Below are 24,562 nucleotides of genomic sequence, written 5' to 3'. Positions count from 1 at the left end.
CAAGATCTTACATGTCTCTTCTAGAACCAAGCTTGTTCAGTGATTAATATAGCAAATAAGTACTTTCTAAATGCCCAAGAAGTTCATATTATATCATATGCATTGCATTCTTCAGTTCATGCATTCAAGAGAAGTTCCTCTTTAAAGTACTAGGGCCTTAATATTTCATGTACACTTATGCCATGTGGAATCTAACGGAATTCTGCGCTGATGCCAAGTGTTTCTAGTAGACCTCTATGCAGATTAAAATCCCTGGTATTTCCATGGATTTGGACCAATATATGAACTTGAGTAGGGATATAAACTCAAACTCGGATATAAATCCTATGACAGCTGCCACTATTTGGTAGGATGAAGTAGGAACTATTTGCTTATTATTATACATGTTGGTATAAACAAATAATTATTTTGCTGGCTAGCCAGAAAACCAGCAGGGAGGAAATAGAATTCTTAGACCAGTACATCAGAAAATTTGCAATTCCAGGAAAGAAGGAGCTCAGAGTCTACCCTAGATATCATCTCTTGATAGTTGTTATTCCTATACAATTTCATTTAACACAAAGCTAATTATCCCGTTTTAATCATGATTTTAATCATATATGAATGCTAACTTTTGCTTCTATCACTATTTATCTAGAGGAAAAAGTAGTTAAGGATCAATCTCATATCTAACAACTGATGTCATCTTTACAATAGAAGATTAAAAGCTAGTTCTCTCTCTCATACATAAATACATTATAATGAATATTAACCTACCTTGCATTTTGTATGTATTCTAATGGGCTTTGCTAAACTGGAGAATAGGAGCCTTTCACACCATTTAACTGCTAACACTATAATCCTTTATGTTTGTACTCAGAAGTAAGCCCCACTGAGTTCTATGGGACTTACTCCCGAGTGAATATCACTTTAAACAACAAAATTCTTTAAAATCCTACCGGATTCTGTTCTTCAAAAATATGGAACTAGTTCTGCTGCTGTATTTGAAAAAGAATCTTCACAGGGTTAGTCATACAACTTTGCCAGCTTTTAGAAGATATTTTGAAAGACTTTGCTTTTGCTATAGGAATTCTTAAAAATTTGTTAATGCTTAATATCCTTTCAGATATCATAAACAATATCTCAACCTAAGCTAACAATAGTAGCTGAAAGCAAATACGCAGTGTTGATCAGTATGTAAATAAAATCAGCTAGTTTTTCCAGTCATCGCCTATTATAAAGAATGTGATGAAAAATAATCCACTTTATAGAACTGTTAAAAACATTCCATGATGATAACCTTGGGTGAGAAAGCTTTTACTGGATTTGCCTAAAAGAGCAGCCTAAGAGTTTTCAATGTCAGTTAAACCCAGTACCTTTGATACACTGAGTTATATAGACCAAAGCAAGACAAAATTGCTTAATCATAATTATATCATTATTCAGCAGAAATCATTAGAACTGTGCCAAACAATCTCAATGACTGTGAAGGAGTATTACATGCATAGATGCGTTTAGGCTGTGATAAGATGCTTGCTGTGTTATGCTATTGCCATGTGGAGCTACTGCATAGCCTGGGTGTTGGGCTATAGACAAAATGCCACTCGCTTCATTGCCATCGACACGTGCCACAATATGCTGCAACCTTATCTCATATTTTGATAGCAATTTTCATTCAGTTGTGATTGCTCATAAGGAATATAGTAAAAACAACTTGCTATCTTTGTGTATACATTTTTATTTATTTAAAAATGTATTTTAATATGCCAGAATAGCTTACCATAGTTCACATTCAACCTACAGATATTTTTTTACATTTTGCAATAAAAGCCTGAGACAAAAAAACCCAGAGTCTTCCACATTTTGAAGCTACAATACTCATAACAAGAGACTTCACACCTCCCATTAATGAAGTGTTACATTATGTCAAGATTATTTGATGTTTTGCTCCTTATGTAGTCAAGCATCATCATGTACAGTGATTATACAACTGTGTACATCATTGTATTGGATCTAAAGTATCACTGCGTGAATGGAAGGCACTTCCGTTAGTGCAAGGTGAGGTGTCCACCATGTCTCTTGACTCACTTTCATGCACACTACAAACAATTCCAGAGGGTCTGCAACACAGCTTTGCATGAGTGAAAGAAGATGACATAGGAAGGAGGCACTGAAAAACTCAATTTTCAAGCAGAATTCTGCATTGTTCTGGATACAAGCCATTCGGTTTTGTAGTTTGTTCTATCACAATGTAAAGAACATTTAACTATACTGGTGATATATTGAGAGAAATGCATTATTCTACTTGATATGTCACTGAGGGCACACTCCAGCCAAATGTTAAGCACTTTAAAGTCCCATTAAATTTAATGGGGGTTAAGCATATGCTTGAAGTCAATGGAACATAACAATGTAACAGCTACATTAGGTTACACTTTGGCTGATCTAATTAAATTGAGAGAAGGGTGAGCTTGTTCCCTCTTGCATCCATCCTGGGAGATGCAAAAGCTTGCTCGTTACTTTGTGACATTTTAGTTGATATTAAGTTATTACAACACTGTTACCTTTTTATTTGTTTCAGTATGTTGTCACATATTAACATGACACAAATACTCTTAAATCAGAGATTGGGAATGTGTGGCCCTTCAGATGTTGTTAGGATTGCAACTCCCACAATTCCTTACCACTGGCTATGCTGGTAAAGGCTGATGGGAGTTGCTGTCCAACAAAATCTGGAGGGCCACATATTCCCAACCCCCGGTCTAATATAACCTTCAGACTAAAATTGCCTGTATATTTTTTGGTCATCTTTTAAAGGACAGACTAAGGCTATAGATAGTGCTGACATCCTGAACCAGAGCCTCCAGCAGCCAGGATCCAGTGCCTTACCTTCTGTGTCACCAGCACTCTGGTTCCTCTGTAAGCCTGGGCCTTCTCAGTGGTAGCACCTACCCTTTGGAGCTCTCCCACATGTGATTCAAGAGGAAAAAAATGTGGCATGTTTTGAAAGCACACCTATTCACACAGGCTTTCCTTTCCTGTGCGTGACTCTGTTACTAACCTGTTTTTTTCTAATGTTGTAATGTTTTTTTAAATGTTCTTAATATTTTTTATTATTATTTTTATCTTGCTTCTATATTATGTTGTATTTTAATGTGAACTGCTTAGGGATTTTAATATATTAAGCATTATGAAAATATTATAAATAAATAATGAATTAAGCTCTGTGGATAAGGAGTTCTATCTAGGGTGCTATACCAGTCACCCTGAATATTGTTAGCTTACCCTCCAAGCCAGACTGGATCCATCAGGCATTATAAGGCCCTGGGCTCCACTTACATGGAACCAGAATGAGAAGCAGTTTCTGGTTATATCTGGATTATCATGAAATCACTTTGGTCCATTAGGGGCAGACGAAGCAAGAAAAGTGGAGTACACACTACCCAAAAAACTGCTTTCACAGGTCACACAGCACTTGAAAGCCCCATACTTTGGGGTTGGGTAGGTGGAGTAGAACTGAACATCATCAATCACACAGGTGCTGTTCAGAGAGAGAGAGAGAGAGAGAGAGAGAGAGAGAGACAGGCTTGTTCCCCACCCTTGTCCACAATGCCTTGCTCAGGGAAGTTCACTGAAAGCACTGAATGAAGTCTGTGTAATTTACCCCACACCTCTCCCCTCTCATCCACCATTGGGATATTGAGAAAGATTAAAAGATACTGCGCTATTCTGAATAGGAAAAACAGGCTACAAACTGTGAGTGGACAAAGCAGCTACTTCGCTGTTCTGAATACCTGAAACAGCGCTACTATGCTATTCTGAATAGGAAATACAGGCTGCATACTGGGAATGGGGAAAGTGGCTACTGCAGTAGGCTACATATTGTGAATGGGAAAACAGCACTACTGTGATACAGTGTAAGGATGAAACAGCATGCAGTAGTATAAGTGGGAAAGAAAGCCTGTGTCCAAAAGCCACTACTGTGAAAGAGGAAAAAGAAGGAATAGGGGCAGAAAAGGGGTTGCCCCACCCCTTGACCACATCACTGCCAGGTCACAGAGGCACACCCAGGATTTAAGGGTGGGCAGGGCACACTGCAGCAGAAATGTGCGGGAGCTGCATTTAAGGAAAAAAGATGCACTAAAAGTACTTTCTGAAAATGCGCCTTTTCTAGAGGGAAGCTGCGGGGTTGTTGTGGATAGGCGACAGTGCCATCTGTGGTGAATGACCATGATGTGCTCTCTCCCCACACTAAATCAGCCATGTAGACTGGGCCATGGTCTCAAAGCATAGTTCTGCAGTCTGAACCACTTATTGTTGGGAGTAGGTGCTGAACAGACACCTCTTTCCTTTAGTTTCCTCCTTGTCTGCCTGCTTTGGAACCTGATCACCAGCCCATTTTGGACCACATCATCTGCGTCTGGTCCTTTGAATCCTTTTCTGCTTGCTATAGAGCCTTAACCCTAGCCCATCTTGATCATGTCACCTACCTACTCCAGGATCTGTCCCACAGCCTGGCCCGGCCCCCTGCTTGTCTCTGAAATTGGCAGAGGCCTGACAAAGACATTCAATTGTTTCCAGTCATCTGGTACGCCCTCTGTCTCTAAGATCTTTTACAGATGATTGCGCCACAAAATTTTAGCCAATATTTTGAGAACTTTTGGATGGAGTTCATCTAACTCCATAGGTATGAAAATGTCCAAACATGGCCTTTCATGAAGACAATGGCCCTTTTCCATTGTTGCTCTCCAGCAACTCGTATTCAGAGGCATACTGCTTCAGAACCTGGAGGTTCCATATAGCCAGCCATCATGACTTGTAGCCATTGATAGCCTTATCCTCTACTGATTTGTCTAACCCCCTTTTAAAACCATCTAAGCAAGTGGCTATCACCACAATTTGTGGCAATGAATTAATTATAAGTTGTGTGAATAAGTACTTGCTTTTGTCTGTTCAAATCTTCTGTTGATCAGTTTCAATGTACCATGAGTTCTAGTATTATGAGAGAGTTCTCTTTCCACTCTGGCTCCACACTATGCATAATTATATATCTCTATCATATCTCTCTTAGTTTGTCTTTTTAAAGCCGCAAACACTGTAGCTTCTCCTCATAAGGGACTTGTTCCAGCCTCTGATCATTTTGGTTTCCCTTTTCTGAACCTTTTCTAGATCTACAATGTTGTTTTACTACGAGGCAAGAATTGGACATAGTGTTCCAAGTGTGGCTGCACAATAAATTTGGGGAGGGCATTTATGATACTGGCAATTTTATTTTCCATCTCCTTGTTAATAATGCCTAGCATAGAATTTGCCTTTTTCATAGCTGATACCCATGGAGTTGAAATTTTTATTGAACTATCCACCATGACCCCAGGATCTCTTTACTGGTTAGTGACTACCAGTTCAGACTAGAAATGGGTGAGCAGCTTTAAGGTGAAAATAAATTGGGCCCTTTGAACATTCCATGAGGAGACCAAGGATTCAAAAGAGTGCTAAAAGGCCCCAATTCCTTCTGCTGTCTGCTATTCTGTCCCAAAGTAAAAAACAAAAATAAAAAAACTCGCCTCAGAAGTAGGGATGCTCACGGATTTCTTTTGCTCTTCATTTTTCAGCAAATTGACCTGATTTGCACTTCCTGCACTCATACACAGACTGGAACACAATTATCTTTCAGTTTTTGCACTTCTACAAATTGTGATAGAATTTTTAGCTCAAAAACATATCAACATATATGCATATTCTACGTTAAAACGCATACAAAAATGTGTATTTAAAAATGCAAGTTGTGTGTGGTTTTTAAAAATTGCAGATTGATGCAGAAAGAGGATAGAACAGACTTATGAATGAATGCACATGAAAATGACATGGACCATAACTAGACTGATCCATCCATCCCTAATTAAAGGCCAGGCATGGCAGTTGGGGCTGAAACATTTCATCAGCTGGAGCTCCCTCCTGCTTGTTAACCTGAAGGTGGAAATCTATATAGAAATGCTGCAGTAAAGCTGAGCTATGGCTGAAAAAACAAATAAATGCCATCCCAACTGTTTCCTTTTTGCCATGGTTCTTCTAGTCCTCCTTTCTTGGGACCTCTGCTTCTGCCCAGTGGTGCCATTGAAGTGGATCAGAGGGAGGAAGTCTTCCCAACTCATATTTGATCTGGTAAACAGTTATCTATCCCTTACATCAGGGATGTAATCCTGATTACATCAGAATTAGACAAATGCTATGCAGGGCTACCCTTAAAGAGCATCCAGAAATTCCAATTGGTGCAGCTAGACTGCTAAGTGCTGCACGGTATCATGACCATATCACTCCAATACTGAAAGATCTGCACTGGTTGCCAGTTCTTTTTGGGCTTCATGCAAGGTGTTGGTGTTAACCTTTAAAGCTCTAAACAGCTTACAACCTGGCTAGCTAAGGGACCACCTATCTCGGTATGAACATGCTCCATTACTAAGATCAGCAGGAGAAGCCCTTCTGAAGACACCCTCACTTGCAAAGGCCCATTTGTCAGGCACACAGGAAAGGGTTTTCTCTTGTGTTGCTCCCAAACTCTGGAACGTGCCCTCTGTGGAGTTGTGACTGGTTCTCTCTCTCTCTGCATTCAGGAAGGGAGTCAGGTCACATCTTTTAAACCTGGCTTTTTAAATTGTTGTTATAGTTTTCAATGTTGTCTTCAATGTTTTACTATGTTTTTATTTTATTATTGTTTTTATGTATTGAACTTTTTGTAAACCTCCTTGGTTGATCCCAGAAAGGCAGAGGCAGCAGCAGCAGCAACTTCTTCTTCTTCTCCTTCCAGGCTTTAGGATTGCCTGTCCTAAAGACTGGCAGCATTCAAACAATCCTCTGAGTATTAGGAATGAGCATCAGTGACCCCTGGGATCATACATACCCTCCTCCCTTCCCCTGTGCATGAGGGAAGATGAGAAGCTTCCCCCTCTAATTAGTAGCAAACCACAGTTTGCTGTTTCATTCAAATGCAGCAAGCTCTAGTTTTCACTCAAAACAAGATCCCAAACAATTGTGCATTCAGATTAAAACCATGGTTCACTGAAAATTAGATACAGCTACTTTTAATCTCCTCCCCTTGTGCACTAAGGAAAGGAAAAGGGGAGGAGGAAATGTACAGCCCTAAAGCTTTCCACTGCTCATTCCTGGAACAATAAACCATGCATGGTTTGTTATTATATCTGAACTGAGTCAACATTTACAGACACCAAACAGCAGAAAGTTGTCCTGAAACTGTAAACTGAAATGGTACCTCTGCTTTCTCCATACCTCCTTCCTTTGGTTCTCTTGCCTCTTCTTCTTCAGACACCTGCTACCTCTACTGCTTTTCCCTTGACCTCTGTTTCCTCCTTTTCTGAACCAAGAAATCTCCACACCTTCCTTCCTTGGCAACATGTATACCTTTTTCCCCTGCCCAACTTGCTTATTCCAATTTGCTATTGACCACTGCTTTCTATGAGTCTTTTTCTCTATCCACTGCCTTCAACTCATCATCTTCAAACCTACCCAGCTATAGTTTTCCTTATGGCTTTATTTCCATAGGAATGAAAATGCAATAAATATTATTAAAAGCAGTGGTGGCTGGCAGTCACTGGTTGGTGGGGCAGAGGGCGGAGTAAAGCTTGCATGATTATTCCCCCCACCCCCCTCCACACACACACATACACACACAATTCCAGGATGAGATGAAATATATTATTAAATTAATTCAGACAGATTTTAAATGGTCCCCCCACTCTCCCAAGCAAAGATGCATTTAAAAGGCATAATGCTTGCATTCTTTTGCTCTACAGCTTGTGTTATGGAAAAGCAAAATAACTAGTGCATGACATGCAGAAGAGTACAGTGCAGTATGTCACTTTCTGGGATAAGGCAGTTGAAAGAATCAAATCGTTTAGGGATCTACTGTTTACTGTATATTGAACTTAAGAATCATAAAGCATAGAATACTATGGGTGACATCCAAATTCACATGAGCAGACTTCTACTCAATGAAACTTTCCATTCCTGTCCTTCTCTTACAGCCCCCTGTGCCTCCCCTCCACGCCCAAACTGCTGTGAACGGTTCCCCGACCCTCCAGGGCAGATCTGGGTGTGAGTGTGTGTAATGCAGTGGGGAGAGGGAATCCATTCCACTGATGGATGTTATTCCATTGGGGGAAGACCCTAGTTGGATACCACACAATTATCCCTAAATAATAGTGGAGCAATGATTAATAACAGAGAACCCTTAGGATTATAACCTTCCCAGTAAAGAAGAAATTCATTGGTTACACTGAAGATAGAATTTTAAATATAAAGGAAATTGTGGAATTTTCACATACTCCGATAAAAGTATCACAAATTTTGATACAAATTGTGATACAAAAGTATCACAAAAGTATCACAAAATGCACAAATTTTGCATTGATAAAATATTCTAAGGGAGAAAGAGCGTCAAATGAAATAAATGCAAGTACATTATAAAAGTGCATTTTTCTTGAGAACAGATGTTTACACTAAAAGTAATATGCAGTGCCAGTAGGGTATATTTATTTTCCAATTGTAAATATAGTTACATATTTCAGGGATATGTTTTCCTCCCAATGTGAGCACGTAACTCCTATTAACACTAATTGGAGTTACACATGCACACTGAAAGAAGATATAGCCCTTTCCCTTTTATGTCACTATCCAAAAGCATTAAAGTATTGCCAGCTGCCAGAAGGATCATACTGCAATTGTGGTGCTAATGTTAGCAGAGCTATATCAAGTACTGTATGCAGAAATAAGGCCATCTATGCAAACATTTAAAATAGAAAAGGTTTAATTGAGAGCTAGTGTAGAGAGAAGATGCACGTGCTATATATTACTAATTAATCATTCTTTTCAAGATCTTACTTTTATATACTATTGGTGAAATACTTCTACATTAATTTATAATTTTGACACCAAAAACCATTTGTGTTTTAATATTGCAGTTAAGAGAATCTACACATCTTTAAAAGTAATTTATAAAAAGATATTAATATCAATCTGTCCCATTTGACTTGCTAGTGTCAGAAATAAGCCAGATGCTCTGCCCATGTTTTCCTTCATAATATGTACAGGGTTGCAAAGACAAAGAATGGCCTTGAGTATACCCCTATCTTGCCACTCCCCTCTTCAAATGCTATGCACCGCAGCTCAAGGCTCCAGAATAACATTGGCTCATCCTCTGCTCCTCCCTCTCCCCAATCCCTCATTTCTCTAGACCTGTATAAATATTTATCCTGGCCCATGATACTTTGGTTCTGCGTGATTATGTATCAATGTACAATACCAGTAGGTATCTCCATTGCATCTACACATGCAACATCTTGCAGGACGGCACAACCCTTATTATATTTATTTATTTATTTATTTATTGTTCTTAGGAATCAGCTTCAGGTAACATCATTATTATGTGTCTACCACTTGAAAAGCAGAATGCAGAGGATTTCAGATGCTGATTAAAGTAAATCAGCATTATACATTGCAAGTTAACAAACCTGACAATAAGAAGTGCATCAGTTTGCTATAACATGCTGCCCACTTAATAACAGAAATCTTTTAAAAATGATGTATATTACACACAAAAATAAGAATGTTTTCCTTAATTTTCAGCTACTACTTAAACAATTAATAATGTAAAGAAGTTTTGCGATGATATCTGATCACTGGAAACTTTACAACCAAAATGCCAGATATCAAATCTCAGTGGCATCCCTAAAATATCCTTATTTATGATTTTCCATTAGTTTCCATCAGCTTTCATGTCTTGAATGTTGAGACCTGGAAACTTACCTCTCACTATGGTAACTATGCTTGGTCAAGCCTATACTCCTCATAAATTAATGAACTGCCCATTGCCCTTTGGTTTATTACATTTCTACAACAGATCTCAGCTTAATAAAAAAAAAATCCACTACAGAATTATTTTCAAGACATAAATAGTGTGTGTGTGTGTGTGTGTGTGTGCGTGCGCGTGCGTGTGTGTGTGTATATATATATATATATATATATATGAATGAGAGAATGAAATCTATAAATGCCTAAAACCTAATATACGTGCTAAGCTTGTGAATGTGATCTTTTGAGGCATCTGTAACCCTCTGCAGGAAACAGAAGGAGCTTCTCATCTTCCTAAAGATTCTGCTGATGCATTCAGTATGTGGCCTGGGATTAATGCCTCTCAATGTGTCTTCGAAAGACTAATAATTACATTTAGAATTAATAATTATAGAGACTACTTTTTAATCTATATAAAACATTAATTTTGAAACATGTAAATATATTTATGATGACAAATCAGAAATGGAATGATAGGAAAAAATAAAAGGATATGATGCACACACACAAACACTGTCTGGAAAAAAATATTACTCACAAAACCTGAAATAAGTATTATACAAAATTATATGAAACATAAACATATACTGCGCAAAGCCAATTTAAAATCTGCGAGGTCAACAAACTCCAGATTTTGCCAGGCTCCCCCCATATATGCCAAGTTCTGTAATATCTCCAGCTACCCTGCTGTGGGCCTACCCAGTGGAAGATTATTTTTCAAATTAAAAAGTCAGCAACCTTGTATGTTAACCAAGTATTTGTATCTTTAAATAGCAAGGTAGTACAGGTACCAACATTTTAGCATGACTTTGTAGTTCTTAATGTAAATACTGATAATGATAAAAAAATACAAATAGTATGTTCTATTCTCCTAAGAACTGATATGAAAAACTTGTCTTGTTAAATTCTCCTTTAACGTTGATTGCTGGGGGAATTGCAACCACCCGCTATATATCTTTACAAATATAAAAAACCTTCACAAATGAAGATTGTTCTTTCATTAAATAGTATACTGTACAATAGTTGCTATGTGGGATCCAGAGAAAAAAGAAATGGAAATTTTGTTTTAAAAAATTACCATCTCCTATTAAACAAGTGTATCTTAGATCATGCAGTGCTTGTGGGGAAATGTGCAGATAGATTTGTGTTAGGTGGTGTGTGTGTGCGTGCGTGTGTGTGTGTGCATGTGCCCGCGCGCGTGTATTTTTAAGGTAGTTGTAATACCTTTCTGTTATTCTCTGAAGAACAATATAGCCATTGATTAATAATGATTCAAGGTCTCTGTTTGAGTTGCAGTTTTGCCTGCCAGTTGAATATAATGTATATGCCATTTAATTTTAAGGCTATTAATACCTCTGATTTTGACAGCAGTTTGGAACATTCCATAGTAGGGAGAGATAGAGGGGTCAATCCTCTCATAATGTTTGGCATCCAAGAGATGTATACATATGAAAACATTTCAACAGAATGCAATTTGCTCAAAGATGATACTGTGAGATGAGGCTGGATGGTTTCATTTCACAGGATAATCTTCCAATAAGTTGCATGGTTGATCCTTTCCAATGGAAGGTTTTCTAGGTGGTGCATCCATGGAAATCATTCTAAGAATTACGTTATGAATGCAAAATACTACTTCATAAGTAGTTTTGAACTATAACTAAAATAAAATGTTTCTCCCAGCACAATTCTTTCAGTGACAATCTAATGCGCCTCTCCTTCCCCACCCCCACAGCAGTTTTCTATGCCTGTGAACCTATGCAGACCAATATGACTCTCTCAATCCATGTGCAGAAACAGGTTTCTGCAACTGAATTTCCCTTTTGGATCGAGTCTCACTTGAATCCTTCTATAGGAAGGGGAAGAAGGAGCCTTGGAGCGGGGCAGTGCCTTGTACAACATTTTTGCTGCACACAACGCAAACCACCACGTACCTGTTGAGGCAGTCACTTTTGACAGCTCTAATCGCCTGTGGGGCAGCAAAATGATTCTAGGTACCTTCTTTCTGCCTTCCCTCCCCACCCCTACCCCCACAAGAGTCTTAATTCATATAGCTCCTGGATTGGAGCCCTTGTACCAAATCATCAGATATCTGGGACTGTCAAATTGCTTTTCTAAAATTGGTGTTGCCAATACTGTGGAAAGGCATGATTGGTGGTTGTAGGTTTATAGCAATATTTGCCTAACCCTTGGAATGTTCATATATTGAAGGAATTCATTTAAAAAAAAATCTGGGCTTGTCAAATTGCTGTTTTAAAGTTGGTGTTGTGAATAACACTAAAGTATCTGGTGAAAATTTAGGTTTTTGAAGACAAGATCTGCCGTCTGGATTAGATCAAGTTCCATTTAATCCAGCATTCTGTTTCCAAGAGTGGACTCAAGCTTCCAAGCAGGACATGAAGATGATTGTAAACCCAACATCTGGTACTAGGAGGTATGTAAGTATTGTGTGAAAAGTATTTTGTTTTGCTTGTCCTGACTATGACCAACCTACTTCATTGGGCAATCTGAAGTTTATTATTATGAAAAAGAGATGCTGTTGATAATGGTTGATAATAAACAGGTTAAGACCAAACGAGAATTATAAAAGGATGAACAATATCAACAAATATAAAATGTTTGGTCAATCTTATAGAAAAGGTAAAACATTGTAAGCAAAGTGATGTAGCACACTAAATAAAAGGAATCCCGAAGTCTCTGATTTGACCATCATTTCTGCCATGAGCTTACTAGGCGGGCTTAATCACACCACTCTCTCCCAGTCTCAGACCTCATCTGCAACAGAGGGATAATACTGCTGACCTACTTTACAGGGCTGCTATAAGGATTATGACAAGATAATATATGCGAAACGTTATGAACATGCAAATGTGTATTATTATTGTTACTGCCATGATCTTTAGATGCCAAAAAGGCTTTGATTGTATTGATTGGTAATATCTGCTCACTGTTTTGAATTTGGAATTGGAGAGAGCAATCCTATGGTCCGCTAGACACTGTCTAGCAGGCCACAGGATATGCTGTATTCTGGGAACCGACCTTGGAGCCTGTGCTCCGAGGTTGGTTCCTGAAAATCTGAGCTCCCCCATCATCCATGCTGCCTCCAAGGCAGCACGTAGAAGCCCTGTCCTCCGCGCTTGGGAGACGAGTGAGGAGCGACTGAAAAGGGGCAGGTCTGGGGGGCGTTCCAGGGCAGGGAGAGTGGAGTTGCACATATGACACATCCTATGTGTTTTACAGCAGCTTCCTCTCCTGGTCAGCCCCCGCCCCCCGCCTTTAGACAGCCGAAAACGGCTATCAAGCGAAAAGGAGCAAGGCAGGAGAGGTACGGAGGGAACAAACCCCCCATGCCTCTCCTGCCTTGCTTTGGAGAGGCAGCAATCTCCAAGGTCAGAGGCGGCCACCTATCTACTTTGGATTGTGCCCTAAGAAACAGATGCGCTCTCTCTCTCTCTCAACATAAATATGAATCCTTCAGCTAGAATATCTGTTAATGTTTCTTTATGTAAAAGCTTCAAATTACATTGACATATACACCAGGGTTGTTTGGTAGCACCATCTTTCTTTGTGTTTGCTACTGAAACAGTTCCTATATCAGTCTAATATTTCAGTTGTTAAATTTAGCTACTCTGCATTTAAGAATATGCTGTCTTTCTGTTAACAATGGCCATTTGATCAAGCAGTCTTCCATGAACAGAAGGGCGGGAGGTGATTTTTTTTCACTTTGCCTCTGCAGCCCCTTGTGCCCCCCCATCTGCTCCAGAGGGTTATTCCCAACATCTGGGAACCCTTTGGAACAGAGTGGGAGGTGGCTCGGGAGGCTGAAGGAAAAAGCAGGAATTTGCAAACATGGTATCCCTCCCTCTTCTGTTCATGGAAGAACTGGCTTAAAGAACCTCTGAAGAACAGAAGGATAGCATTGGATATAACCCATTACATTTGGATGATGTTACCTTTACTATTATGGATCCACAAATATTATTTAGGCTGCACTCCTATGCATACTTACCACAGAGTAAGCCCCACTGAACATGGTGCGACTTACTTCTGAATAAACATGCATAGGACTGCACTGTTAATGAGTTAGTGAGTTAACGTTTTGAAGCAATATAGCAATAGGGCTTACTCCCAGGTAAGTGGGTATATAATTGCAGCCTAACCTACAAACACTCTTTTGGAGAGCTGCAACAGATAGATATCTTGGTATTTGGTTGAAAATAAAGATGAGTGATAAAGCAGAGTATATATATAATAAACCTTTAACAGAAGCTAGGAATTGTTATAATTGGCTATATTAAAGCTTTCTTGGCTTGGGAAGATTTAGATAGTAAATATGAATTTGCTATTTCAAATTTTGTTTTTATTTTTCAATATCTACACTGAAGCAGATAAAAAGGTAGTGAGTAGATGACAGAAAGCAGTTGTATGCTTTATTTGTGATGGGAAACCTGCAAGAATATCATCCAGGATGCTGTATGAACAGAGTTTTCAAGGTTGACCGGATGACCTTGATATTCTGTTATTATCAAGCAGCAAAATGTGCTTCAATAACAGGCTGGTATAAGACAGATGAGCTGAACAAGGAGAGCGGAAACTTATGTTAAAGGAAATCCTATGGTATAATACAACTAAGATTCATAAAATTTCATCATTATCAGCCACTAAGAATGGCACAAATTTAAGCCAATGTTGTATTGTTTTAGGGTGCAATCCTATGGCTGCTAGACAGTGTCTAGACAGCCATAGGATTTTTCAGTTTCTGGGAACCAAGCTCGGACCCAGAAACTGTGCTCCCCACCCCCTCCCCTTCCACCTTGTAGGCAGCATGGTTCGTCCCCAACTCTGCACTTGTAACAGCAGTGTGGAGCAGGTTTAAAGGAGCCATTCCTGGGGGCAGGGACCACAGAAGCGCCATTACGACACTTCCTATGCGCCGTCCAGCCTCCTACCCCCTGCTCTGCTCTGATGCGCTCTGGCTAGACAGCCAAAATTGTCCATCTAGTCACAAATCCAGGGCAACCGGAGTGAAGAGGCGAGGATCCCCTCTGTGCTCTGCCCTCCAAGTTCGGAGACGGCTGACTATCCCCATGGGATTGCGCCATCCATCATTTTTAATTGTGCCTGTAAGCTGCCTTGAGTGCCATTTTTTGGCAGAAAGGTGGGGTACAAATCAGATAAATAAATAACCAGGTTTATCTCCTTTAACCTCTGTCTTATCAGCAGCATAATTCTCTAATACATTAGGAGATACTGAATTTTCACATGAATATAGGATCAAAACCACATCAGATACAATTAAGGAAAACCATGTCATTCTATGCAAGGAAACTGTCAGGAGAAGGGAAGGATAGGCATCTCATTTTCAGTTCCCCCACCCGTAACGAAATATTCTTGGCTGTAAGAAAATTGGAATTATTAATGAACTGAGAGTGAATTAAGGGATTTAGTTAGAAAACGATTACAGAACAAACTTATGGTTCCCAGGAGTATAAATAAGTGCACACATGTTGCAGATTAGTGGGTTAAAGATGGATCCTGGGTGAAACTATGGAAAATTACTGTGTTAGATCATCTTATCTAACAACCTAGGCCCAATTTACACAGTCAATTTAGTGCAAAGTGACAACACATCAGGGTAATTCATGACAGATGACACTGTCGGCCCCAGCAACCCCGCAGCTGCCCTTTGAAAAAGGCATTTTCGGAAAGTCCTTTTAGTGCATCTTCTTTAGTGCATTCTTCTTAAATGTGGCTCCTGCAATAAATCCTGGGCATGCCTATTTTTGTGACCTGGCAGTGACCTGGTCAAGGGGTGGGGCCATCCCCTTCCCTCTTTTTCCCCATTCACAGTAGGGCTGCTTTCCCATTCACCGTATCTAGCCTGTTTTTCCCATTCACAGTATCCAAGTATTGAAACAGTATTGTTTCAAGCATTCACAATAGCGCAGTAGCTGCTTTCCCCATGGGACAAAAGTTTTCCCATTCAGAAGAGCACAATGGTGCTGTTTCAAGCATCCACATTAGGACAGTAGCTGTTTCAGCCATTCAGATTATGTAACCTGTTTTTCACATTCGCAATGGCACAGTATCTCTTAATATTTCACAATATCCCAATGGTGGATGAGAGGGGAGAGGTGTGGGGTAAACTACAGGGGCTTAATTCAGCACTTCCAGTAAACTTCCCTGAGCAGGGGAGCGTGAACAGGGGCGGGGAACAAGCCTTTCTCATTCACTGAACAGCACCTAAATGTTTGATGACATTCAGTTCTACTCCGTCCACCCAACCCAGAAGTATGGGGGTTTCAAGTGCTGAGTGGCCCATGAAAGTGGGTTTTTAGGTAGTGTATTCTCCTCTTTTCTTGACGGACCAAAGCAATTTCATGAAAATCTGGATATAACCAGAAAGTGCTTCTCATTCCGTTTCCATGTAGATGGAGCACTAGATATTTGTATCTTCTACAATGCAAAGTGCGTATCTGAAGAATAGTCTGGGAGTTCTTTTATTAAGATAGTTTTGAATATTATATCTGCGTTTGTTAGGTATGCAGATCTAAATACCATGTTGATTTAAAATGTTCTGGGGCAAACATACAAAAATAAAAGACAGGAAAAGCAGAGAAAACTCATATTATTATTAATGAAACACTTCCAAAAACACACTATAATTTGGTTAAATGCTTCAGCACCTCTAATATGACTTTACCAGGACATATTCATTTATGTGCCTTAAACAGAGTGATGTGCATTCAATATCACTGCCATCCCAGCTGTACAGAAGCTGAGCTATCCTATAACAGTGGCAAGCCTCCAGGGAAGACAAAATGTGCTGCACCTGTTTATAAGTGTTTAGCTATTATTCATATTTACCTTCACCCTACTTTTGCTGAAGTATACATTCATGCCAGAACCACTTCCCACCATGGCTATCACTATGTCCACAAAAGGTCTTCTTAAATTTCTGCTTTCTAAACATCTGAGTCCATAATCCTGCCAACAAACTATTAATTTTTCCCAGTATCAACACTGTCTTCTGTGACAACTGACATTTTACTTCTTAGGAAAATGGCTTAAGAATTGTTTCTCTTACCATTCAATATTATGCATATTATATGAATGTCTGTCCCTATTTAGTAATTCAGTTTCTACTATCTTCCAAATGGAATAAGCCAAATATCTGGCAGCAAAGTCTAATGCTATTATTCACTTCCTTTCTTAGCCATCAGTAAAAATGGAAGGACTCCAAACATTAAAAGGAGTGGCTAATTATTGGCTGTGGTGCTTTGCTAGTGACATGTAAATAGCTAGTTCAGCAGCTAACTCCAGATCCAAATGTTAGTTCTGGAATCAGTCTGGGATCTTAAGCCTTGTTGAATAGCATATGATGACGTATTTGAGAGTGATTTAAAACATTCAGCATCCATAACTGTAAAATCAAATTGGCTAAAAATTGTTATGGGAAGACTTCAGTAAACAGGAAATATTACCAAAGTATCAGGGTAGCTCTGTATACAGAGGGATTTTGGAATATTTATGATCAAGCTTTACTATTTAATACCATACGGGAGGGTTGATATAGTTCTGATTTACAAAGAAAAAAATTCTGTATTGCAGAATGCTGATCATTTGCATCAAAACAGTTTCAGGTGAGAAGATATTACTTTTACAGCATAAATGAAATCCCAGCTGCTTTTACATCTGAGCCACAATGCCCTACTTATGAATAAAAACTAGTACTGTATTGTTTAGAGAATGCAGGTTATACACATAGCCCATCAGGTCTGTCACTAAGAGGGAATATATGTTTTTCTCTTCTATAATAAAAGTATTAGCTATGCATTTGTGGCCTTCTATAGAAAAATGTATTTTTAAACTCTAATTTGTTGACAGTGTTCAGTATTCAGTGACTATAATTTACTCTGTATAAATGTTAAATCCCACTTAAAAATTGAGAAAAAACAAGACTGGCGTATTAACAATGTAGAACAACACTTTCAGGTATATGACTAAAGATTAAAGTTTGACAATTGTTACTAAAATGAGAGACAATACAAGTGGTTTGAGACAGGTTTGATTTCCAGCAGAGCATCATCCAGGAATAAGTCACATGACTACAAAATCCTAATCGTATGCTTTGCTCTTACAGTTGATTCCTCTCAACAATATTTTGTTTTCAGTCTTTCACACCCCTCCCCGCAAAAGCAGGTTTTAATACAAAATTCTGGGGGGGGGGGAACCCTCTCCAGAAATAATATCTATAATACATACACACACACCGTGTGAAGCATGCAAAATAAGCAACTTGCATAATTTATCACAGTGGCTTTTGCGATGATTATAATGTTTGCAATGTTTTATTGGAGCATTCCACAGTGCAGGTTATATGTAGCATGAATCTAATTTTACAGATCTATGACAAGGGATATATAACACTTTGGCACTTCTGTGATCAGTCATATGTTTTATCTGATGTCATAAATTGGCTCTGGGGTTCCAGTGAAGGTGAAAGTTCCCACAGTCCTGCGCTGCTTCAAGAAGTCAATATAAATGACTAAGTAGAGTAGCCTATTCTAGGATTTGGGGCAGGCCTGTTCTGATGGGCTCTTCCTACAGGCTCTATCTCTCATCACAGCTGACAGCTATTACGGCTGCTGGCCTCATACAAGAAGAATAAACATACAGAACTTTTGACCTTATTCAGTTACTATCAGTGCCAAGCATCAGCCAACATATTGGGCAGTACCCAAATTCAACACTGCATGCTTCAGAGCTGTCCTTCCAGTTGCTCTTCATTTATCTGTTCTTCACACCTTCCTAAAATATTATTAACTGTTTCAATACTACAGTCATCTTGTATTTTACTAAATTCAAAATGAACTAAATGAAAGTACCTGTTTCTTGTGATGCTTGTTCTTGACAATGGACTGCAAAGGTTTCTACAGCTCATGCCCTGACAGTGGATCATGGTGCTTTGTCTTGTTTGCCTCTGGAAGGCCTCAGATCTGAAAATGTCAGATTTATTTCGTGAGAAAGAGATACCCAATTGGAAGTGTGGGTTTGTACAGAAAACAGCAAATACGCACCCCAAAATACACAAAACTAAAAAGAGGATTAAAATATATGTACAAATGTAAGAGCAAGGATGACTAATGGCGCATTCCTAAGCATATTTACTAGGAAGTGAGTCCCATTGTGTTTAAGGGGTCTGAGGTGGGGCATTATTTCACAGAAAGTGGGTTTAGGATTGCAGTCTAAAAGTGACAAACATGTAGCAGGAAAAAACAGGGAGATGACTAGTTTTCTACTATTTTAAGTATTTTGAACAAGGGTATTGTGAAGAAAAAAATTATCGATATGGATAACCAGACTGCTGTTTCTGACTACATTCAAATGGACAATCAATTGAAACTGATTGTCCACTAAGTGCAGTCAGAACAATGATCTGGTTATCCATATCTATAATTTTTTTCCTCACACAATTGGAGGTTCCGACTGTGTGAAGAAAAAAAATGTAGATATGGATGTTGTTGTTGTTCAGTCGTGTCCGACTCTTCGTGACCCCATGGACCATAGCACGCCAGGCCTTCCTGTCCTGAGCACTCTCCCGGAGTGTGCTCAGGTTCATATTCATTGCATCGGTGATGCTATCTAGCCATCTCATCCTCTGCCGTCCCCTTCTCCTTTTGCCTTCAGTCTTTCCCAGCATCAGGGTCTTTTCCAGAGAGTTTTCTCTTCGCATTAGGTGGCCAAAATATTTGAGCTTCAGCTTCAGTATCTGTCCTTCCAATGAGCACTCAGGGTTGATTTCCTTTAGGATTGACTGATTTGACCTCCTTGCAGTCCAGGGGACTCGTAAGAGTCTTCTCCAGCACCACAGTTCGAAAGCATCAATTCTTCGGCGCTCAGCCTTCTTTATAGTCCAGCTCTCACAGCCATACATTACTACTGGGAAAACCATAGCTTTGATTAGACAGACCTTTGTTGGCAAGGTGATGTCTCTGCTTCTTACTATGCTGTCTAGGTTGGCCATAGCTTTCCTCCCAAGGAGCAAGCGTCTTTTAATTTCATGGCTACAGTCACCGTCTGTGGTGATCTTGGAGCCCAAGAAAATAAAATCTGTCACTGCTTCCATTTCTTCCCCTTCTATATGCCAGGAAGTGATGGGGCCAGATGCCATGATCTTAGTTTTTTTAATGTTGAGTTTCAAACCAGCTTTTGCACTCTCCTCTTTCACCCTCAACAAGAGGCTCTTGAGATCCTCTTCACTTTCTGCCATTAGGGTGGTATTGTCTGCATATCGGAGGTTGTTGATAATTCTCCCAGCAATCTTAATTCCGACCTCTGATTCATCCAACCTGGCATTTCTCATGATGTACTCTGCATATAAGTTAAATAAGCAGGGTGACAATATGCAGCCTTGTCGTACTCCTTTCCCAATTTTGAACCACGCGGTTGTTCCATGTCCGGTTCTTACTGTTGCTTCTTGACCCTCGTACAGGTTTCTCAGGAGACAGGTAAGGTGGTCTGGTACTCCCATCACTTTAAGAATTTGCCACAGTTTGTTGTGATCCACACAATCAAAGGCAATGAAGCAGAAATAGACATTTTTCTGGAATTCTCTTGCTTTCTCCATGATGCAGTGAATGTTAGCAATTTGATCTCTAGTTCCTCTGCCTCTTCGAAACCCAGCTTGTACTTCCGGTAGTTCTCGGTTCGCATACTGCTGAAGCCTAGCTTGTAGGATTTTGAGCATCACCTTGCTGGCATGTGAAATGAGTGCAATTGTGCGGTAGTTTGAACACTCTTTGGCGTTGCCCTTCTTTGGAATTGGAATGTAAACTGACCTTTTCCAGTCTTGCGGCCATTGCTGAGTGTTCCAAATTTGTTGGCATATTGAATGCAGCACTTTAACAGCATCATCTTTTAGGATTTTAAATAGCTCAGCTGGAAGACTGTCATCTCCGCTAGCTTTGTTGTTACTAATGCTTCCTAAGGCCCACTTGACTTCACTCTCGAGGATGTCCGGCTCAAGTTCAGTGACCGCACTATCATGGCTATCAAGGACATTACTATCATGGCTATCAAGGACATTAAGATCTTTCCTGTATAGTTCTTCTGTGTATTCTTTCCACCTCTTCTTAATCTCATCTGATTCTGTGAGGTCCCTGCCTTCTTTGTCCTTTATCATGCCCATCTTTGCACAAAACGTTCCCTTGAGATCTCCAATTTTCTTGAAGAGATCTCTAGTCTTTCCCATTCTGTTGTTTTCTTTGATTTCCTTGCATTGTTCATTTAAGAAGGCCTTCTTGTCTCTCCTTGCTATTCTCTGGAACTCTGCATTCAGTTGGATATATCTTCCCCTTTCTCCCTTGCTTTTCACTTCCCTTCTTTCCTCAGCTACTTGTAAAGCCTCATCAGACAGCCACTTGGCTTTCTTGCATTTCTTTTTCTTTGGGATGGATTTCGTTGCTGCCTCCTGAACAATGTTACGGACTTCCGTCCATAGTTCCTCAGGCACTCTGTCTATCAGGTCTAATCCCTGAAATCTATTCCTCACCTCCACTGTATATTCATCAGGGATATGATTTAGGTCATACCTGAATGGTTTAGTGGCTTTCCCTACGTTCTTCAATTTAAGCCGAAATTTTGCAAGAAGCAGCTCATGATCTGAGCCACAGTCAGCTCCAGGTCTTGTTTTGACTGACTGTATGGAGCTTCTCCATCTTTGGCTGCAAAGGACATAATCAATCTGATTTCGATATTGACCATCTGGTGATGTCCATGTGTAGAGTCGTCTCTTGTGCTGTTGGAAAAGAGTGTTTGCTATGATCAGCGTGTTCTCTTGGCAAAACTCTATTAGCTTTTGTCCTGCTTCATTTTGTACACCAAGGCCATGCCTGCCTGTTATCCCGGTGATTTCTTGACTTCCTACTTTAGCATTCCAGTCCCCTATGATGAAGAGGACATCTTTTTTTGGTGTTAGTTCTAGAAGGTGTTGGAGGTCTTCATAGAACCGATCAACCTTAGCTTCTTCGGCATCAGTGGTTGGGGCATAGACTTGAATTACTGTGATGTTGAATGGTTTGCCTTGGATTCGTACTGAGATCATTCTGTCGTTTTTGAGATTGTACCCCAGTACTGCTTTTCCCACCCTTTTGTTGACTATGAGTGCTACTCCATTTCTTCTAAGGGATTCTTGCCCACAATAGTAGATATGATGGTCACCTGAATTAAATTCGCCCATGCCTGTCCATTTTAGTTCGCTGATTCCCAAGATGTCGATGTTCAATCTTGCCATCTCATGTTTGACCACCTCCAGCTTACCTTGATTCATTGATCTGACATTCTAGGTTCCTAAACAATATTGTTCTTTACAGCATCGGATTTTCTTTTCACCACCAGACACATCCACAGCTGAGTGTCCTTTCGGCTTTGGCCCAGCCGCTTCACTCTTTCTGGCGCTACTTGGAAATACCCTCTGCTCTTCCCCAGTAGTATATTGGACACCTTCCGACCTGAGGGGCTCATCTTCCGGCGTCATATCTTTTAGCCTTGTGATACGTTCCATGGGGTTTTCTTGGCAAGAATACTGGAGTGGGTTGCCATTTCCTTCTCCAGTGGACCACATTTTGTCAGAACTCTCTGCCATGACCTGTCCGTCTTGGGTGGCCCTGCACGGCATAGCTTATGGCTTCACTGAGTTAACGCAAGCCCCTTCGCCACAACAAGGCAGTGATCCATGAAGGGGGTAGATATGGATACAGTACATATTTTCAGTAAGGTATTCTTTATGAGAATCCAATGAAGTAGTCTTATAAATAGCTAAAACAAGAGGAAATTAAAGTGGTTTGTGTTCTGCAGAATGTACAAGTGATTCCTTATACCTTTAAAACTATGAGGATGTGAAATCAGTAAAGGTAAACAACGAAAATTGCAAACTGCAAAAAGTCATATACAAAAGTGTCTTTTTTTTTTTAACAAATACCCAATGAACATACGTACACCTACAAAAATTATAAAAGTACATTTTGTAAGCCTTTTGGAATGAAAAAAGTATCCATTATTTTCCAGAAAGAAAGAAAGGAACAGGCCTAGCCAGCATCCACAAATCAGCTGTTAACTACAGAGAAAGTTCTACTCCTTGTAACCATCAGCTTCAGATGACCCTGGTACTTAGAGCAAGGGATGATATGATCTAAGCACATGGTGAAGCGGTGCTTATATAAGAAGAGGCATTGTTTGAGTTATCCCAGTCCAAGTCCATATTCATCATCATATTTAAAAGGAATACATCACATTTAAAAGGAATACAAACTTACAGTAAGTGGGCAGAATATCGATAGTGATCTTCTGGAAACCACAGGTTGGGGTGTAGTGGACCAGCAACTGTTCTGCCTTATTGGCCCACTTTCCTCCCTTTTAATATTTTAAAAATGATTTTCTTTGGCATGTGCATATGCTGTGAATGCATGAGTACTGGAGCAAGTAGTCATTTATGGATTTAAACCTGACAGGCAGGTTTAAATCCATAAAATAAATATAAATACAATAAATAAAATGAAATGTATCCAGAAAAGGGCTTCTCTGTCACAGATAGTACTCAGCTAAAGACAGTCCCTCAGCAATCTGAATCCTGGATGGATCAGTTTAGGCAAAAATTGTGATACACAAAAGAAAAACTTGTGATCAATATTTATCTGCCAGACTAATTTTACTGAATAAATTCAATATGATACTCAAGGGTTGAAAATGTTGCCCCTAATGAAAACATGCAGGGTCCCAAGCCACCTGCAGGGGAGGTCCTCACATTCCTAACTTGCTGTTCTGCTCACTACAGCTGATGGACGTGAGATAGAGCCCAGAGCCTGGGCAAGTGTAATTTCTTACCTATCTTAAACTTGTGATACTGGGAAGGACTGGGAGGTGGGGGGAGAAAAAAGCAGCATCAGGATAAGGGCTATTATTCCTGGTATGTAACAACAGAACACACATCTCTTAGATGCTTCAGCAGATATGTAGATATTTTCAGTTAAAAAAAAATAAAAATCACCTTGTTACTTGTATGGGTAGGAGTTGGGGTCTCCCTTACTCCATGTTTTGCTGGCTGAAGCAAGAAGGAGAAATGGTGTGGGTGGGGAGGACAGGAGAATGGAACTCAGCAGTGCTGAAGTAGAAGGCACACTTTCGGCAGCAGTAATCATGTTTCTGTTTCATCCAGGTGCTGTTATGTTCTCCCATTCTGCTGCTTGTCCTGCCTGCTCCAGCTACTGGGTGGGAAGAATGGAATTATAAAACAGTTTATTGCTGTATCTGCTTATGCTAATTTTGGATTACTACCTTGAGCTTTTACTTGAAAATGAAAAGAATTTACAGCTGTATAATGGTCTCACAGTTACATGTTCCACTTCATCCAATAATGCCTACAGATTATGCACAGCGATCACTTAATCAGTTACTGAAACACAGCTACTTCTGGAATGAAATACAACAACTGCTTCATGGTATAGAGTGCAGCCCACCATAAAAAAGGAAGTGAAGAAGAATACCATAACTAATTGAAATTGCAGGGAGAATTTAGGTAGGAAGAATGCAATTATCCCTTTTGGAATTTGGCCAGGATATTAACATTAACATCTTATACTTCTATGATGAGTCCCATAGGAATTTTAACAGCTACAAGTGGTCAGGACCTTGGTTTTACATCTCAGTCTACAGAAGCCCTAAA

General features: G+C 39.7%; 1 long non-coding RNA gene across 4 annotated transcripts in view; it reads right to left on the bottom strand.

The window, feature by feature from the left end:
- The window catches only part of LOC146358618 (uncharacterized), a 179,900-nt gene that overhangs the window by 124,312 nt on the left and 31,026 nt on the right, over positions 1-24,562 (bottom strand). For 3 of the 4 annotated variants that reach the window (XR_014785194.1, XR_014785192.1, XR_014785188.1), the window contains exons 3-4: positions 23,888-24,104; positions 18,729-18,839 (exon numbers count right to left, since the gene is read on the bottom strand). This is a non-coding gene — a long non-coding RNA (uncharacterized LOC146358618). The remainder of the gene's footprint in view (positions 1-18,728; positions 18,840-23,887; positions 24,105-24,562) is intronic. The other variant, XR_014785185.1, reaches the window with a different exon arrangement.

Source organism: Heloderma suspectum, chromosome 1 (genome assembly GCF_057233095.1).
Source record: "Heloderma suspectum isolate Gila_16-S chromosome 1, 16-S_ref, whole genome shotgun sequence".
Classification (NCBI taxonomy): domain Eukaryota; kingdom Metazoa; phylum Chordata; class Lepidosauria; order Squamata; family Helodermatidae; genus Heloderma; species Heloderma suspectum.
This window is presented reverse-complemented; position numbering and strand designations above follow the sequence as displayed.